This window comes from Myotis nattereri (genome assembly GCF_964212035.1).
Source record: "Myotis nattereri genome assembly, chromosome: 6".
NCBI classification, from domain to species: domain Eukaryota; kingdom Metazoa; phylum Chordata; class Mammalia; order Chiroptera; family Vespertilionidae; genus Myotis; species Myotis nattereri.
Genome location: NC_138081.1, coordinates 8612558 through 8632859, shown reverse-complemented (window position 1 = coordinate 8632859; position 20302 = coordinate 8612558). Strand labels below are relative to the sequence as shown.

The following is a 20302-nucleotide window of genomic DNA, read 5'->3' as shown; positions in this document are numbered from 1 at the left end:
CTTTTTTTATATATAATTTTTTTAAAGTATATTTTATTGATTTTTTACAGAGAGGAAGGGAGAGGGATAAAGAGTTAGAAACATCGATGAGAGAGAAACATCGGCCAGCTGCCTCCTGCACACTCCCTACTTGGAATGTGCCTGCAACCAATGTACATGCCCTTGACCGGAATCGAACCCGGGACCCTTGAGTCTGCAGGCCAACAATGCTCTATCCACTGAGCCAAACCGGTCAGGGCATATATAATTTTTAATTGATTTCAGAGAGGAAGGGAGAGGGAGAGATAGAAACATCAATGATGAGAGAGAATTATTGATTGGCAGCCTCCTGCATGCCCCCCACTGGGGACCCAGCCCATAACCCAGGCATGTGCCCTTGACTGGAATCGAACCCTAGACCCTTTAGTGTGTAGGCCAACGCTCTATCCATTGAACAAAACTGGCTAGGGCCTCATTTCTATCTTTAATATAATTACATTCTAGATTTTCTTTAATTCGTGGTATATTTTTGCTTAGTTTTTATCTAGATTTGTTCATTTGGGTTGTTTTTTCCCCATCTTCATATTGTTTTTGTTCATTTTATTAATATCTCCTTTTATTTCCATTTAACAAACATTTAGTATTACCACATATGAACGTTTTCATGTATATGTGTGTGTCTATAATTTCTAAAGAAGTGTGACTTAGTATCTTTCTTTTTTAAAGATTTCTAAACTATTTAAATATTTTTTATACCTATGGTCTATTTTGCATCTAAGAATGCTGATAACAGCAATAAGATTTTTAATTCATTTTATGTGAATTGTTTTATAACAGTTACCTAACTTTTTGCCAGACCAATTTTGTTAGTAAATTAAAAGCATTTAAAAATTATAAATCCTCCTAATCTAATGTCCCAGATTTAGTATGTGGTCTTTATCCTGTGTCATTTTATCATTCTTTTGTTTTAGAAACTTGCCAATGGCCTTTCTAAAAGTAAATCATGAACCATGTTAAATAATAAACTTTAAAAGAAGAGAATTAAGATACATTTTAGAATCTACATATTATATAAATATAGGTTAATAGATTTTGTTTAACAGATTGACATAACAGATTATGCAGTGATACGATGATAAAATTTTTTAAATTGTTAAATCTTTCTAATTTGTATTTTATTCATTGCAAGGGTTTGATAGTTTGTAATTAAAAAAGCCTTGGACGTTTGAAAACAAGCATAAATCACTTGAGAAATAATGAGCAGTTTTAAGGAGGAGTACAAAGAAATCTTTACATCAGTAATTTGAGGCAAGATAGTTTCTGTACTTGAACATTAAATTTAGCTCTGAGCTTCCTGGCAAGCAAGAGAAAAAAGGAAACAGGATGGGTTTCATAGCTATTGTCTGATTAAAGAGAGCCTATCAGTTTTTCAGGAGAGAGAAACTATTTCTGAATGCTAGGTTATAAAACGAGTATGTTATGTGAATACTTATATAAGGAATATAATTTATATTTTCCACTTTTATAAAATTTTAAGTTTCTGCTGTTATTGTGTTAGTTGTCATGTACCAATTATAAGGGCTGTAGTTGTATTTGGTCATATTAAGTTTATGTCCCCTTTTGTCAGAAGTGGAAATAGCATGTCTGGGGTGTGTTTATGTATTAACTCTAGAGTGGTAGCCATTGACGAACAGGAAACTGAAAGCTGAAAGTTCAGGAAATGTGTTTAGACTTGGTGGAAAATATATATATGATATTTACTGAAATCCATGGCCATTTGAAGACTAATATTTATATATGTGTTTAGTTAGGGATAAATATTATAGATTCTTATAACAATGTTGTTAGATGCTTAAATATGATAATAGATACAGTATGTGCATTGTAGGCAGGAAAATTGTGCAATGCTAGAAAAAATTGCAACAATTATACGTGTTCAGCTATATGCTTTCAAGAAATAAAACAGCTGGCACATCAGTTGAATTCTTCAAGGATGTCTTATTTCCAGAGAATTACAGTTTTGATTTTAGTTTAGTTCCAGAGAAGGGGAGGTCCCTCTCTTTACAAGATGGCCCATTTTACTCTTACAAGTCTCATGGTTAAATTTCATTTTCTCATATTGAATTGAACTTTGTTTCCCTATAATTTATTAATATATCTATAGTTTTCTTAGCATTGAAAAGAAATCACTAATTGATCAAAACTATTTAAAAAGTTAAATGTATCTCAAGTATTTTTGTTTGGTTTGGTTTTTTAGGTATTGTGGCATTTTCTTTTATTATTTTTATTAATTTTTTATTGAGGTAAAACATTGATATTATGACATTTTAGGTGCCTCAGAAAATACTGCTCATAGGCATCTTTATTTTTTACGTTAACTAAAATTTTTTCTGTCAGAGGAGTTGTGATGAATGTATATGCCAGGTAACCTGTATTTTTCTTATTGTTCCTATACTTTGCTTTTTTAAAAAAGCAGGATGTGCTTTAATTGGATTAAACATTCTTACTCTTTAAGACAAGCATGAAGTTTTAATAGCTTCTTTATTTTTATTTATTTTTAATAATTCTTTATTGTTGAAAGTATTACATATGCTTGCTTTTTTCCCCCATTAACCCCCTCCAGCCCACTTCCACCACCACCACCACCACCCCGCCCCAAGACTTCAGCACCTTATTGGCTGTGTCCATGGGTTATGCATATATTAATAGCTTCTTTAAAATGGGAGTTTTTGATAGTGTATTTTTGTTGCTGTTCTATTGATCTGTATCTCTTTTTTTTATATTTTATTGATTTTTTTTACAGAGAGTAAGGGAGAGGGATAGAGAAATAGGAACATCGATGAGAGAGAAACATCAATCAGCTACCTACTGCACACCCCCTACTGGGGATGTGCCCGAAACCAAGGTACATGCCCTTGACCGGAATCAAAACTGGGACCCTTCAGTCCGCAGGCCGACGCTCTATCCACTGAGCCAAAATGGTTAGGGCCTGTTGATCTATATCTCAATAAAAGAGTTTGCTTTGGACTTTTTTACTGTTGTACTAAATGAACATTCTATTTATTACAAGGTTCTTTTTAGGAATTTGAGCAGCATTTTTACATCAGTAATTATAATTGTTTTATAGAGCCTCATTAAAGTTAGCCTCTTCAGATTGATTTGAATTTGGATCTGTTAGGGTCATGTGTTCACATTTAAACTATTGTGGTGGCTAAGGGGGTGGGAAATGCTGACTGGCAGAGATTGGGGTTTGGGGTCCCTCCAAGAGGTGAGGATCGTGGTTCCCCAATGGAGAGTCCCAGAATGTTTCCAGCAGAAGGGGGAATGGACTTTGAGCTGATAAGACAAGGAGTCTCAAGGCCAGACCATAATTGGCCTGGTATAGTGGGGTAAGGAGCCTAACTTTACCCAGTAGTTGGTCTGTTATTGCAGTAGCTAGTTCTTTGAAGGACAGTTTTTACTTTGTTCTTACTATGTAGTACATGTTTATTTTACGAAAATTTAGTAAATATATAATCAGTGAAGAAAATAAAACTTTCCTGTAACCTTTTTTTTTGGTTTGCTTTTTAATGTTCTTAGTTAATTCCCTTAAACTGCATTTAATATCTAGCTTACTTAGTTATTTGAAGGGGTGCTTGTTGAACTATTCTTTCTACAAATTTTGCTTCTAATTATTTCTTAATTATGGAGGAAATACAAGTTAATAATCTTAAAGACTTTGTTTGATATAATTACCCTGTTAATTGTATCTATTTTCTAGGAAACCATAGTTATAATAGGCATAATGAGAGCACCACCCTGGGGAGTCAGAGTGAGTTTTACAGGAGAAACAGGAAAACTGAAGACCAAAGCCCACTATCATTAGGCACAATGCCTGACATATAGTATAAAGTGTTCCATAAATAGTTGTTGAGTGAATGGAGGAGGTTCTCATTAACCACTTTGATAGCTCATATTTCCTGTACTGTGGACAATCAAGATAAATTATACTTATCTAAAGTTAAGAGCCTAAGAAGAACGAAGTTGGAGGAATCACAATACCAGATTTCAAGTTATACTATAAAGCCACTGTAATCAAAACAGCCTGGTACTGGCACAAGAACAGGCATATAGATCAATGGAACAGAACAGAGACCCCAGAAATCGCCCAAGCCATTATGCTTAATTAATATTTGACAAAGGAGGCAAGAGAGTCTCTTCAATAAATGGTGTTGGGAAAATTGGACAAATACATGCAAAAAAATGAAACTAGACCACCAATTTACACCATACACAAGAATAGACTCAAAATGGATAAAAGACTTAAATGTAAGTCATGAAACCATAAAAATCCTAGAAGAAACAGTAGGCAGCAAAATCTCAGACAACTCTCATAGCAATATGTTTACGGATACATCTAGGGCAAAGGAAACTAAGAAAATAAACAAATGGGACATCAAACTAAAAAGCTTCTGCACAAGAAAAGAAACCATCAACAAAACAGCAAGAAAGCCCACTGTATGGGAGAACGTATTTGGCAATGATACATCTGATAAAGGGTTAATATCCAAAATATATAAAGAACTCATACAACTTTACAGAAGGAAGACAAACAATCCAGTTAAAAAATGGGCAAAGGACCTAAATAGACGCTTCTCCAAAGTGGACATACAGACGGCCAAGAGACATGAAAAAATGCTCAAAGTCACTGATCATCAGAGAAATGCAAATTAAAATGACAATGAGTTACAACCTCACTTCTGTCAGAATGGCTACCATCAACAAATCAGCAAATGACAAGTGCTGGCAAGGATGTAGAGAATAGGGAACCCTAGTACACTGCTGATGGGAATGCAGACTGGTGCAGCCATTATGGAAAAAAGTATGGAGTTTTCTCAACAAATTAAATATGGAACTGCCATTTGACCCAGTGATCACACTTCTGGGAATACTAGTGACCCAGTGCATGGATTCATGCACATTGAAAGGAAATTAATTAGAAGGAGGCCAGCGGGGTGGGATGGGACTGGGTGAGACCGGCCAGATATGCCTGCGGTCCCTCCCTGGCCGGCCTCACCTCAGGCTCAAAGGGCATCTGTGGAGTGAGTGGGGTCCCTCTGGCAGGTTGGGTCCTTTGACCTGGCCTGCGAGGATCGGGTTGAAACTGGCTCTCCAATATCCCCTGAGGGGTCCTGGAGTGCGAGAGGGCACTCTGCAAAGTTGCTGTCATACAGGGTATGGAACACAAACACAAGTGTGCTGTAAACCAGATTCGGGGCCAACAGTGCCCCAGCAACAACATAACTCATGGCTGAAGGTGGAATCGTGGGGCTCCACGAGGAATCGGGCTCCCTCCTCTCTGGTTTCAGGGTGTGTCACCAGAGAACCGCCACTGCCAAGTCACTGTAGCTTGACAGCTCCTGTGTTGAGAGTCTGCCCCCTGGTGGTCAGTGCACATCATAGCGACTAGTTGGATGGTGGGAGGGACACTTAGCATATTAGCCTTTTATATATATAGTTATCCTAAGAAACCCTAAATACCAATCAGAAAGAATGTATGCACCCCTATGTTCATAGCACAGTTTACAATAGCTAAAATGTGGAAACAGCCCAAGTGCCCATCAGTAGATGAGTGGATAAAAAAGCTGTGGTACATTTATACTGTGGAATACTATACAGCAGTAAAAAAGAAGAATCTCTTACCCTTTGAGACAGCATGGAGGGACCTGGAGAGTATCATGCTAAGTGAAATAAGTCAGAGAAAGACAAGTATCACATGATCTCACTCATGTGGAATCCAAGTAACAAAATAAACATTAACACAGTGGATCCAGAGACATGGAAGCATGGAACAGTGCAGAATCTCAGAAGAAAGGCAGGGGAGGGTGAATGGGTGGGAGGTAATTAACCAAAGACCTTGTATGTATATATGCATAACCCATGGACGCAGACAATGGGTCAGTGAGGGCTGGGGGCGGGCTGGAGGGGCTTAATGGGGTGGGAGGAAGGGGACATATGTAATACTTTCAACAATAAAGAATTATTTTAAAAATAAACAAAGTTAAGATCCTTTGCTATGCTCAGCCTTTTTTTAAAATTAAAATTTAATAAACTGATTGTCTTATTTTTGTTTTTGAAGATATGTACACACACATATACGTAAAATGAAAATCCCTTGTTTCTTCCCCTGAATCCCATTTTCTAGATTAGCTATGGTTAATGGTTTGGTATATTCTTTTCAAGACTTTTTCTTGCATTTACAAGTGTAAATGCATTTTCCTTATTTTTAAGGCTGTGCTTTTTTTTTTTTTTAATATATTTTATTGATTTTTTACAGAGAGGAAGGGAGAGGGACAGAGAGTCAGAAACATCGATGAGAGAGAAACATCGACCAGCTGCCTCCTGCACACCTCCCACTGGGGATGTGCCCGCAACCCAGGTACATGCCTTTGACCGGAATCGAACCTGGGACCTTTCAGTCCGCAGGCCGACGCTCTATCCACTGAGCCAAACCGGTTTCGGCCACTTTGAATATTTCTTGCCACTCCCTTCTGGCCTGCAAAGTTTCTGTTGAGAAATCAGCTGACAGTCGTATGGGTACTCCCTTGTAGGTGACTGACTGTCTTTCTCTTGCTGCTTTTAAGATTCTCTCTTTGTCTTTTGCTCTTGGCATTTTAATTATGATGTGTCTTGGTGTGGTCCTCTTTGGATTCCTTTTGTTTGGGGTTCTCTGTGCATCCTGGACTTGTAAGTCTATTTCTTTCACTAGGTAGGGGAAGTTTTCTGTCATTATTTCTTCAAATAGGTTTTCAATATCTTGCTCTCTCTCTTCTTCTGGCACCCCTATAATTCGGATGTTGATACGCTTGAAGCTGTCCCAGAGGCTCCTTACACTATCTTCGTATTTTCGGATTCTTTTTTCATTTTGCTTTTCCAATTGGATGTTTTTGCTTCTTCGCATTTCAAATCTTTGACTTGTTTCTTGCGCTCCTCTGGTCTGCTGTTGGGAGTCTGTATAATATTCGTTATTTCAGTCAGTGTATGCTTAATTTCTGGTTGGTTCTTTATCACAACATTGAGGGTCTCATTAGATTTCTTGAGGATCTCACTATATTTATCGGCAGTCTCACCAGTCTTTTCGAGGGCCTTACTAAATTTATCGGCGACTTCTAGACAGTTCTTGAGAGACCTTAAAAGTGTGGTTTTGAACTCTATATCCAGCATTTTGCTTTCCTCCATTTCTGTCATTTGTGTCCTGTTTCTTTTCTCCGCATTTTTTATGCTTTCGTGGTGCACCCCCTAGTGGTCTTTGTGCGCAGTCTTGTTGTAGTTAAGCCTTGATTGTTGTAGGTAACACTGGGGGGGATTTGACCTCCAGTCCAACTGGCTGTGAGAATCAGCTGTGTCTGCAGTGGGAGAACTTCTGTCCTCTAAGGGGGTGCTAATTTAGCCTTTGCCTGAGGCTATCCAGCAAATGCCTCTGTGCAGGGCTTGGGCGGGGCGGGTCCCAGGGGATCAACAGGCGGGTGGAGCTCAGTGTCCCAGCAACCGCTGCAAGTACCTCGGAGAGAAAGCTGTCCTCGAGTTCTGACCGATGTCAGACAGTCCTGCTTCTCCCATTTGAGTCTGGGTCCCCAGAGACTTGCCCGGAACTGGAGCCCAGAGCCTGAGACTCCCTCCCTATTGAGAAAGACAACCGCGCCCTCAGCCCCCAGCCCACTCCGCATGCACCTCTGCACCTTAGTATTTTACTTCCACTGCGCCTCCTCTGAGTCTCGGTATGCTTTTCTCTTGCCTTCTAATTGTAGAATTACCACTCAGCCAGCCTTCCTGTGGTTCTGGGTGATGTTCATTCCGACTTTTAGTTGTATTTTTGAAGTGGTTGTGCGAGGCAGCAATCTCCAGTGTTTACCTATGCCGCCATCTTGGTTTCCCCATATATCCTTTCTGATTGGTGTTTCTGATTTCTTGGGATATATTCCTAGAAATGGGATTACTGGGTCAAATGGGAGTTCCCTTTTCAATTTTTTGAGGAAGCTTCATACAGTCTTCCACAGTGGCTGCATCAGTCTGCATTCCCACCAGCAGTGACAAGGGGTCTGTTTTCTCCACATCCTTGCCAGCACTTGTCATTTGTTGATGACAGCCATTCTGACAGGTGTGAGATGGTACCTGATTGTCCTTTTGATTTGAATCTCTCAGATGATTAGTAATTTTGAGAATGTTTTCATATGTCTCTTGGCCATCTGTATGTCCTCTTTTGAAAAGTGTCTATTTAGGTCCTTTGCCCAAGGCAAATATCTTTATGTCTGCAGAATGGTGTGCCTGCACATGGTCTCGGGAGCACACGCACACTGAGCAACAGTCTGCTGGGTTTTTATTCTTGACGCACATGATCTGTCTCTTATTCTTGATTGGAAGATCTTAGGCTCACACAATCCTGTGCAATTGGCTAATTTAAAGGGAGGAGTTGACCTTTGCCATTTCAAAATGTCGGCCCTAAGGGAGCTGCGAGTCATGGAGCCAAAATGGCAGCTGCCTAAACTCCCTTTTTTGACAGAAAATATTACTTGTTTATTCTCACACTTCTATGAGAATATCTACAGGTAATTTCCTGAAAGTGGTATTGCCAGCTAAAGGAAGTTTGTACTTAAACTTCTGATAGATATTGGCAAATTCACCTTAAAAATATTTACCACTTTGTACTCCCTAATGCTCACTAAGGATATGGGGTGTTATTTTCTGGTAACTGTACACGCTTTCATTTTGGAAGGGTTCAGCTTTTGAAAATGGATCTCTCTCATGGTAATTGAGATGTTCAGAAGACAGCAGGTTCAGTCCCATTTTCTGATGTAATTAGTTGAAATCAAGTGGGAGATGGTGGACTATATTCCCTACAGACCTGTGGTATGTGTTGCACTGATTCAGATACGGAAGATCAAGATACTGGTTTTCTAGGGTTTTGTTTCCTAGAATGTTTAACATAATTAGTGACAGTCTGAAGGGTTCGTAGAAGACCCTGAGTGCTGCTTTGTGAAGTCCGGATTTGTTGTGCTGGGGAGTCCTTCAGTTGGGGAGTGTACTGCTTGAGAGAGATCTACTGGCAGTATGTATGGAATGAATGGAAGTGTGGGAATAGGCTGGAAGTAGGCATGTCAGTGGAGAACTGTGCGAGTTCAGGAAGGAGATGAAGAAAACTCAGAATATGGTTAGAGCTGTGGAATTGGAAAGTAAGATAATAGAAACACAATGAACAGTTGGCAGGTCCTGTTGATTAAAGTTGTAAACTTAGGACAATAGCCAGATAAGCAGTAGATACAGAAGGGGCCAATTTTGAAAAAACTGATTTTCTTTTAAAAATCTAGGGATGTTGCCTGACTGGTGTTGCTCAGTGATTAGAGTGTTGACTCCAGCACCATAGGGTTGTGGGTTCACTTCTTGCCACCCCCCGCCCCCCGTCTGGGCGTGTGCTTGAGGCAACCAGTCAATGTGTCTCACATCAGTGTTTCTTTGTCTCTCTCTCTCTCTCTCTCTCTCTCTCTTCCCCCCCCCTTCCCCCCCACATCCCCCCCTCTCCTTCCCTTCCTCCCTCTTCCAACTCTGTCTAAAAAAGCAGTGGAAAAATATCCTCCAGTGAGGATAAGGAAAAACATTGGAGAAGGAAAGAGGGAGAAAGTATAAATAAATTGGGAGTTATCCTAACAGAGATACGTAGTAGTTAAAATTAAGTGAATGAGTTCTGGCATGAAGTGGTTGACAGGGAATTGTTCATTGAGAACTGCATTTTGTAAAGGGGTCCTCAGTAATGAGAGATGAAATGAAAGAATAACCAGTGAAAAAAGAAATTAATAATCTGAGGATTAGGAAAAGAATCAGGAGAGACTGTTACTGAGACCTCACTTTCATTCTTTTACTCTACATATGATACTGTATTTACTGGGTTACATGGTATCTACTGGAAAACATCATGTTCTTCCTTTGGTAATGATACTCAGAAAATTTTGATGGGTTATTTTTAAAATGGAGTTAATTTTATTCCTGAAGTTGAATATTTACTTGAAAAAGCGTCTTGGAAGAATGGTTTTGGTGTCATATGCTATGTTCCTTCTGATTTCATAAAATTTTTTCAGCTTGTTTTAGTTCTGTGGCTCTTAAACAAGAAAATGTTGGCCCTGGCCAGGTAGCTCCGTTAATTAGAGCATCGTCCCAATATACCAAGGTTGCAGGTTTGATCACTGGTCAGGGCACATACAAGAATCAACCAATGAGTGCATAAATAAGAACAAGAAATTGATGTTTCTCTCTCTTTCTCATTTCCTTCCTCAAATCAGTAAATAACAATTAAAAAAAGAAAAGTTACAGCTCATTGTTTGATAGATAAAAGTTCAGATACCTTGTGTATTTTAATTGATCATTTAAAAAATGTGTCCTGGCTTTTGAAACCAGGCTAATAACAAATGATAAGAATCCATATCTTCTTAGAAGGACATAGTGTGAATTTAGAGTTTTTACTATTTTAGTGTTTTTTATAACGGTCTGTATTCACAGGATTGATCTTCTAGAATCAAAGTCAGGAACCTGCAACACTACCAGAGAGTCAGCGTGTGAAGTGGTTAGAGTGCAGACTTAGGAGACAGTCTGCCTGGTTCCACTGCTCACTGGAATGTTATGCTCCTTAATTTTGCCATCTGAAAATAGCAATAATAGTTCCTACATCATGATTATTGAGAGAATCTATCATGAAACTTACATTATGGTAAGGAGGTGCAGGTTAATTTTGCCATCTGAAAATAGCAATAATAGTTCCTACATCATGATTATTGAGAGAATCTATCATGAAACTTACATTATGGTAAGGAGGTGCAGGCAGTGGACAAATATATGTGCCAGCTCGTAAGTGAAGGGGAAAAATGGTAGGGCTGATGGCTCTCATTTGCTCTTTTTATATCATGTAATGGGGAGGACTCTCTGAGGAGGAAGTATTTGAACAGAGACCTGAAGGAGGTCGAGGGAGCAAACTGGGGGGCTATCTGAGGGAAGAGTTGCAGGCAGAAGGAATGGCAAGTGCAAAAGCCCCGAGGAGGGGCATATTGCAGGGTGCAGGAAGAAGGCCAGGGCAGCAAAAGCAGCGTGAGTGAGAGGAGCAGTAGGAAATGATTTTAGAGATGGCCACTGACCAGCATGTGGGGTTTTAGACATAAGGAGGACTTTGGATTTTATTCTGTGGAAGATGGGAAGTTGTTGGAGTGCAGCCAGAGCAAATTTTTTTAAGGCAGTCTGGTTGTCACTTCTTTTCTTAAAAATGCTTCAGTTCTCTGTTTCCTTTAGAATAAAGTTTAAATGGTTTATTTTGGCACGCAAAGTCTTCATAGTCAGGCCTCAGCCTATTTATTTAGCATCATCGGCCTCCTTCCCGCATGGACCCTTCACTTTAGCCAAATTGGATTACGTGCAGTTCCCTGGATAGGTCATGATGATTCGTGTTTTGGTGTCTTTCTGCATACTGTTTGCCCTGTGAGGAAACCCTCCCCCTAAGCTCACATGGTCATTGGCTCTGCTTTAGAGGGTCCTCGTTGTGCTCTTCGAGCGCCCTGGGCCTTGTTCTCTAGCCATTCCCTCCCCTGGCCACTTTGTACTCAAGCCATGGAGTCTTGGAACATGTTGCGTTCTTTTAACTAGCTTTGATTTTACTCTTGCCACATCCTTGCCAGTTGAAATTATGCCCCTCCTTCAAGAACTAACTCAAACACTACCATCTTTTCCCTACCCTTATACTCTGTAGCTCTCTTATACTTAATCATAGTGATCTTGAATTAAAATTTTCTTTGCCTATCTCATGCAAAATCCTTAGTCTTACTCATTTCAGTTTTCATTGTAGCCTCCAGCAGCTTGAAAACCAATGGTTTTCTAATTATTCTATGAACCCTGCATACCACGAACATCTACTGAATGTGAAATCTGGGCCAAAAGCAGCAAAAGTGGACAAAGTGGGACATCTGTTAAATTAACAAATTTACTAGAGCATAATGTTGATGATGGCATGGTTACTCTGGTTCTCTCATGTTTACTACTGGTACTACATTTTGAAATGTAGTTTGGCAAAATGTATTCAGATACATAAATATTCATGGTTTTTGACACAGTGACACTACTGAAAATCATCTTAAGAAAATAATACAAATTAGAATGACAATTATAAATGCTGCTAATGTTGACAGTTTACTATGTGACAGCACCATGCAAAGCCCTTTACATGCATTATTTAATTTAATCCTCAGACTCCCAAGAGGTGTGAATACTGTTAACCTCATGTCATAAATGGGGAAATTAAGTGACTTACGCAAGATTACACACCTGCTATGTTGTCAATTCAAGATTCCCACTGAAGCAGATTGTTTGAAGAATCCATACTTCTTAATTATATGATAATGGATCAAAATGTTCACAGTAGTGTTATGTAGAATAAATAAATTGAAAGTGATATACTAGTATATCGTGAATTTTATGCTCCATCTATTCAGTAGAGTAATTTTTATAACAATATTCACTTCTGTAAAGTTTATAAGTCCACGGTTTCCAGTATAGTCACAGAGTTGTACAACTGTTACCAATATCCCACTTCAATACATTTTATCGACACAAATAGAACTCTCATACCCATTAGCACTCACTACTTATTTCCCCATTACCCTAGGCAACCACCACTCTTTCTGTCTTTATGGATTTGCTTATTTTGGATATTTCATATAGTGGAATCATACAGTAAATGTCATTTTGTCTGGCTTTCATTTAGCATAATATTTACTTCATTGCTTTTCATTGCGGAATAACATTCCATTGTTTGGATTTATTACATTTTGTTTATCCATTCATTAGTGGACATTTGAGTTATTTTTACCCCTTGGCTGTGTGTGTGTGTGTGTGTGTGTGTGTGTGTATATATATATATATATATATATATATATATATATATATATATGCCAAGCGACTGGAATGACCGGTCACTCTGATGTGCGCTTCGGCCAGCCGGCCAACCGGCTCGATGGAAGCGGGGCTGGCCGGCCAACCTCCCGCAGCCCCTCCCCCTGGTCAGCCCTGCCCCTGATTGCCCCTCCCCCCATCAGTGGTGGGGCCAGCCAGCCAACCTCCCACGGCTCTTCCCCCTGGCCGGTCTTACCCGATCATACAGCCCCGATCAGGGCGGGCTGGCTGGCCGGTCCCCACCCGTGCGTGAATTTGTGCACTGGGCCTCTAGTTATAAATAATGCTGTTATGAATACTCATGTACAAATTTTTGTGTGAACATATGTTTTGGAATTGTTGATTATATAGTAACTGTTTAAGAATAACTGCCAGACTATGTTTTCCAAAGCAGCTGCACCATTTTATATTCCTCATAGCAATGCCAGTTTGTCCACATCTTTGTTAGTACTCATTATTATGTTATGTTTTTGGGTATGGAGTGGTATCTCACTGTGGCTTTGATTTCCATTTCCCTAATGACTGATGATGTTGAGCATCTTTTCATGTGTGGCCATTTGTATATCTTCTTTGGAGAAATGTCTGCTTGAAACTTTTGCTCATTTTTAAATTGGGGTGTCCTTTTATTGAGTTGTAGGAGTTCTTAATATGTTCTAAATATAATCCTGTTATCAAATACATGATTTGCAAAAATTTTTTTCCATCTTGTGTGTTGTTTCTTCACTTTCTTGATGGTGTCCTTTGAAGCACAAAAGTTTTTAATTTTCATGATGTCTAGTTTATCTATTTTATTTCTCTGTGCTTGTGCTTTCAGTTTTACACAAGAAACTATTAACCTGATTAAAGGTTAATGAAATTTACCCTTGTGTTTTCTTGTAGGAATTTGATGTTTTTGAGGCCTTTGATCCATTTTGAAATACTTTTTACATATAGTGTGAGGAAAGTTGTCCAATTTTGTAAGCTTTGGCATGTGGAAATCCATTTGTCCCAGCATCATTTATTGAAAAGACTCTTTTTTTCCCCATTGAATGGTCTTGGCACCCTTTTTGAATATTAGTTGACCATAAATCTAAGAATTTATTTCTCAGCTTTCATTTCTGTTACATTGGTCTATGTATTTACCCTTATCCCAGTACCACACTGACTTGATTACTGTAGCTCTGTAGCAAGTTTTGGAACCCTGAAGTGTGAGACCTCCCAGCTTTGTTCTTTTCAAGGCTCTTTTGGTTATTTTATTCAATTTTGCTGTGAACCCAAAGTTGTTGTAAAAAATAAAGTCTATTTTTAAAAAGTACTCCTAAATTATAATATTTGGATTATGGTGAATGTTTTTCTTTACCTCCCCAAATTCCTGTAATATATTACACTTAAAATTTTAAGAATTTAACTAAGTTTTGGCTAATAGAATAATTTTTTAATTCAAGAGGCAGCCCTTAGATCTATAGCTAAAAACCAGAGTTACCTAACTTTCCGGGAAGAGTGTATGAAGGTGAGGAGTTGGGGTATAATGTCATGGTTAGAATGAGCCAGTCTCAAATTTAACACTCAGCTCTTTGAATTCTTTCTCTCTCCAATGAGTTTCCTTCAGTGTCTTCCCTGCCTTCTCACACACAATACATTAAAAGCCCTCCCTCACACCCTAGCTTGGGACTTTTCTCAGAAATGTCCATAGATGAAAATTTGGCTAGTTTGTGTAATTATCAATGGAGTGAATGGTTGAGTAGCTTGAAAGCAAGGAGCTGGACAGTGCAGTCTGGGCCACATAAGCCACTTTGGTGGAAAGTGACTTTCAAAGGAAGTCATGCAAGCAGAGCTCTTTACTGCCTTCTCTGACCTCATTGTGTTCTGTTAATTTTTTTGCATCTGTATATGCTGTTTTCTTATAAAGCATATGCTCTTTAAGGTCAGAGACCTGCAGGTGGTGCTAGGGCTAGTTAAAAGTTTAACACATTAAGCGCCCAGCCTGTTTTGCCTTCCGGACGGAAAGTATAGTGTCAGTCACTGGTGACTGACATGGTGCTTACCATGTTTAAATGGGCACACAGAGAAGCCAGCCATGTGGCTTGGTGACAGACTGCTATTCGTATGTTTTTGATGATGTTAATCCTCACCCAAGGATATTTTTTCCATGGATTTTTTAGAGAGTGGAAGGGGGAGCAAGAGGGGGAAAGAGAGAGAGAGAGACAGACATCGATGTGAGAGAGATACATTGATTGGTTACTTCCTGCATGTACCCCAACAGGGGGCCAGGGAGTGAACCTGCAACTGAGGTATGTGACCTTGACTGGGAATCGAACCTGAGACCCTTTGGTACGTGGGCTGATGCTCTAACCAGTAAACCATAGCGGCCAGGGCTCATATGTTTTTTGTAAGTGCCACTATAGAGTGTGTCTTTGTTCTAAAGAGTTTGGGGTTGTCTTTCTAGTTTAAGCAGTGTTAAAATCTCAGTATATTTAAATACTTTATAAAATTTGCATATTATAGGTGTTCATTTGAGATTTGTTACAAAACAAAAGCAAATGTTATAGACCTGCTAAAGACTATTAATACTAGTTGTCAACCACAAGCCAACTTTGTGGCATGTTTGCCACAAGCCAACTTAAGTAGTTCAAGAACTACTAAGATGATTTTCAGCATATATTGTTCAGTTGAATTAATCAAAAGAAGGGGGGAAAGAGCTTTTAACTTAGATTTAAAAAATTACGGCATATTTATTAATGACCTTTAAAAATGTAAAATACCAATTTTAACTATAAGGTTTAAAGTAATCATTTTTTAAAAATATTTTTTTATTGATTTCAGAGAGGAAGGGAGAGGGAGAGAGGGATAGAAACATCAATGATGAGAGAGAATCATTGATCAGCTGCCTCCTGCATGGCCCGCACTGGGGATCGAGCCCACAACCTAGGCATGTGCTCTGACCAGGAATTGAACCATGATCTCCTGGTTCATAGGTCAACGCTCAACCACTGAGCCTCACCAGCCGAGCTAAAATAATACTTTTTATATAGATTAAAGGAAAGAGGAGATACTGTCATTATCCATAAATCCAGAAATATGAATATAACCATAATTTGATTGTTGTTTTTAAAATAAAGTACTTGCCATTTTGGGAGAGGGATTTATTGTCATCAGTTATAGGCTTTGACTTTTGTAATGTCATGGGAAAACTCTACCCTTCATATTTTAGACTGTCAAAATTTTTCTAAACAGTGTTTATTTTGTCAGATGCTTTTCCCCACTTGGAACTCCATCCATAATAGTTGTGTCTTTTTACAGTGTCTCCCTTTTTCTGGCTTTAAAATGTACCCATGCCCTAACTGGTTTGGCTCAGTGGATAGAGCGTCAGCCTGCGGACTGAAGAGTCCCAGGTTCGATTCCGGTCAAGGGCATGTACCTGGGTTGCGGGCACATCCCCAGTAGGGAGTGTGCAGGAGGCAGCTGATCGATGTTTCTCTCTCATCGATGTTTCTAACTCTCTATCCCTCTCCCTTCCTCTCTGTAAAAAATCAATAAAATATATTAAAATAAAATGTACTCATGGACTTGTGCTCCCAGTCAAGATGGAATAACAGGTTGTATTTACTCTCTTGGCTGTAATCATATAACAAACAAACAAAAACCCCAGAAAAAAAAAGTGAAGTTGTAAATACTGAACAACAGGCGACACAGGACAGTGATCCCCAAGAAAGCAGAAAGACAATGATGAACCCTGCAATTATCCACACTCACTGCCTGCAGAGTTTCCCGGCTGCAGTGTCAGGAGGTGGAATCCAGGCAGAGTCCATCAGTCTCCTTGAGTTGAGAAGACAGAGCTGGAGTCCAGGGAGGCCAAGGTGGCTACAGTTTGGAGAAGAGAGCTGCACAAAGAGAGAACTCCACAGGTCTGCAGCAAGTCCCTGTAAGTCTTCAGATAAGGACTCATAAGTGCATGTGCTGTGTGGAAGCCACCCAAAGCTGAGAAAGAACCACCCAAAAGAACTAGAGGGAACAAACCCTGATTCTTTTTCAGGTTTGAGAAGAGTTTATGTTCCCACCAGCCAAAGAGAAAAAACATAAGTCACAGGATATTGGGCAGAGTCCTCAGAAGGGCATTGCCTCGGCAAGGGGGCAAATGAAGCCCATCAAAGACTGCTCTGATTCCTTCTAACAAAGCTTAAGAACAGGCCTCAAAGTGGATCAGATTGTTTCCAAGTAACTTAACTGCATCCTAGAACAACAATATTTAGACTTATGTGAAAATATTTAGCACTAACCAAGGTAAAATTCACATTTGGCCCCTAGTCAAAAGATAAGACTTGGAATGACACAGGAAAAATACAACCCATGAGGAGGAAAATAAAAAAATAAAAAAAAATAGAAAGAAAAAGACCCAGATATGACACAGATGATAGAATTAGTGGACAAAAACATTAAAACAGTTTTGACTATTTTGTTTTTAAAATATATATTTTTATTGATTTTACAGAGGAAGGGAGAGAGAGAGATAGAAATATCAGTGATGAGAGAGAATCATTGGTCGGCTGCCTCCTGCAGGCCCCACATTGGGAATCGAGTCCACATCCTAGGCATGTGCCCTGACCAGGAACTGAACCTTGACCTTCTGGTTCACAGGTCGATAGGAAACAAATAGCAACCCCTGAGCCATCCTGGCCAGGCTTGACTATTTTCCATATGTTCAAGAAAGTAGAGGAAAGATTGACAGTATTAAGTAGATACGAAATATATTTAAAAGACCCAAAGCGAACATCTAGAGATGAAAACTACAATGTGTGAGATGAAAAATATACTACATGGGATTTACAGCAAATTAGTGCAGGGAAAAAGGTCAGTAAACCTGAAGTCATAGCAATACAACCTATGCAAGATAAACGCAGACAGGAAATAAAGACTAGGAAAAAATGAATAGAGCCTGGCCGGTGTGGCTCAGTGGTTGAGTATCAACCCATGAACCAAGAGGTCACGGTTCAATTTCCAGTCAAGAGCACATGCCTGGGTTTCGGGCTCAATTCGCAGTAGAGGATAACTGGTCAGTGATTCTCATCATTGATGTTTCTATCACTCTCCCTTCCTCTCTCTGAAATCAATAAAAACATATATTTTTTAAATCAATAGAGCATTAATGAGCTATTAGAAAATTTCAGGTGGCTTAATATACATATAATTGTTTTGAAAAGGGGGAGTTTTCGAAGATGCAATGGCCCCAAATTTCCAATTTTATAAAAACTATAAGGTCAGAGATCCAAAAAAAAGTGAAAAAGTAAACAAAGAACAGATGTGACAAATAGAAAACGAATAGCAAGATTTTAGGTTTATACTCTATCAGTAATTGCATTAACTATAAAAAGTCTAAGTAACTCAGTTAAAAGGCAGAGCTTAGTAGATTGGGTAAAAAAGCAAGACTCAAAAGCAAGATTCAACTATGCTGCCTACAAGAAACCTATTATACATATTAAGATAAAGCTGCCCTGGCCGATGTTGCTCAGTGAGTTGAGTGTCATCCCGTACACTGAAAGGCTACCAGTTCAATTTCCAGTTCTGGGCACATACCCAGGTTACAGAATGGATCCCTGGTCAGGGTGATTGTGGGAGGCGGCCCATCAATGTTTCTCTCTCTTTCCTCTCCCCCGCTTCCTCCTTATTCTCTCTCCCTATCCCTTCTTCTCTCTCTGAAATAAAAACAATTGTAGATAAACACATACATAAATGAATTTATTTTTAAGATGTTACAAATAGGCAAAAAGTAAAAGTTTGGAAAAGAACATTCCATGCTAGTACTAATTAAGAAAGTTGGAATAAGTATATTAATTTCAGACAAACTAGGTTTTAGAGCGAAGATTATTACCAGGAATAAAGAGTCATTTCATAATGATAAAGCGGTCAGTTCATCAAGTGGAATGGAAAGCTCTAAATATTTGTGTACCTAATAACAGAGCTTCAAAATACATGAATCAGAAACTGATAGAACTGAAAGGAGAAATAGATCCACAATTATAATTGGAGATTTCAATACCTTACCTCTCAATAATTTAAACAAGTAGACAAAAAAAAAATCAGTAATTTAGATTTAAGCAACACTATCACCTAATTGACCTAATTGACATTTACATGACATTCTACCCAATACAGCAGAATATACATTTTGTTCATTTGCACACAGAACATTTACTAATATGGACCACATTATGGTCTAGAAAATAATGTCAATAAATTTAAAATTACTCAAATCATAAAAAGTATGTCATCTGACCAAAAGAAAATTAAATTAAAAATTGCATAAACATATCTGGAAAACCCCTAAATATTTAGACACTAATACATTTTTAAGAAACTCATGGGTCAAAGAAAAAAAATCAAAGATTAATTTAGAACATACATTATTGTACTTATTGAAAATGAAAACAACATGAAATTTGTGGGTTATAGCAATGCAAGTGCTCAGAGGAAAATTTATAGTACTAAATTAGAGAAATAAGGTTGCAAAATAATGTCATCAGCTTCCACCTTTAAGAAACTAGAAAAAAAAAAAAAAGCAGTTTAGCCCAAAGTAAGCAGAAAAAATGAGTTAAAAAGCCAAAACCATTGAAATAGAAAACAGGAAATAGTAGAGAAAGTCAGTGAAATAAAAAGCTGGCTTTTGGAGAAGACCAATACTGATAAGCCTAAATAGCCTGCTGGATTAGGAAAAAGAGAAGACACAAATTACCAATATCAGGAATGAATGCAGTTGGTTAAACTGCAGATTCAATAGTTATTAAAATGCTAAGAGACTTATATGAATTACTTTATTCCAATGCATTCTATACTTAGATGAAATGGGCAAATTCCTTGAGAGACATAAAATAGCAAAGCTCTTTAAGAAGAAACAAATAACCTAAATAATCCTATATCTGTTAAAGAAATTGAATTCTCTCAAAGAAAACACTGGATTCAGATGATTTCCCTGATGAATTCTACCAAACATTTTAAGAAGTCATAATACCAATTTTACACAAATTACTCCATAAAATTGATGGGGGGGAGGAGGAGGATACTTCTTAAACTCATTCTATAACACTAGTGTTATCCTGATACTAAAACCAGATAAATACATTGCAAAAAAGAAAATTACAGACTAATATCCTTCATGAACATAGTTGCAAATTTTAAAACAAACTTTTACCAAATTGACTGCAGCAACATATAACAAGGATAAAATACAATGACCACATGGGGTTTGTCACAGGAATGCAAGGCTGGTTTGATGTTTGAAAATCAACATCATGTACCATGTTAAAATGAAAAAGGAAAAGCATGTAATCTACTTAGTAAGTGCAGAAAAAGCATTTAACAAAATCCAACATTCTTTATTGATGAAAACTTT

At 38.3% G+C, this 20302-nt stretch overlaps 1 protein-coding gene across 3 annotated transcripts in view; it reads left to right on the top strand.

The window, feature by feature from the left end:
* FKBP5 (FKBP prolyl isomerase 5) overlaps positions 1-20302 on the top strand; it is a 117217-nt gene that overhangs the window by 16334 nt on the left and 80581 nt on the right. The gene's annotated exons all lie outside the window — the stretch shown is intronic.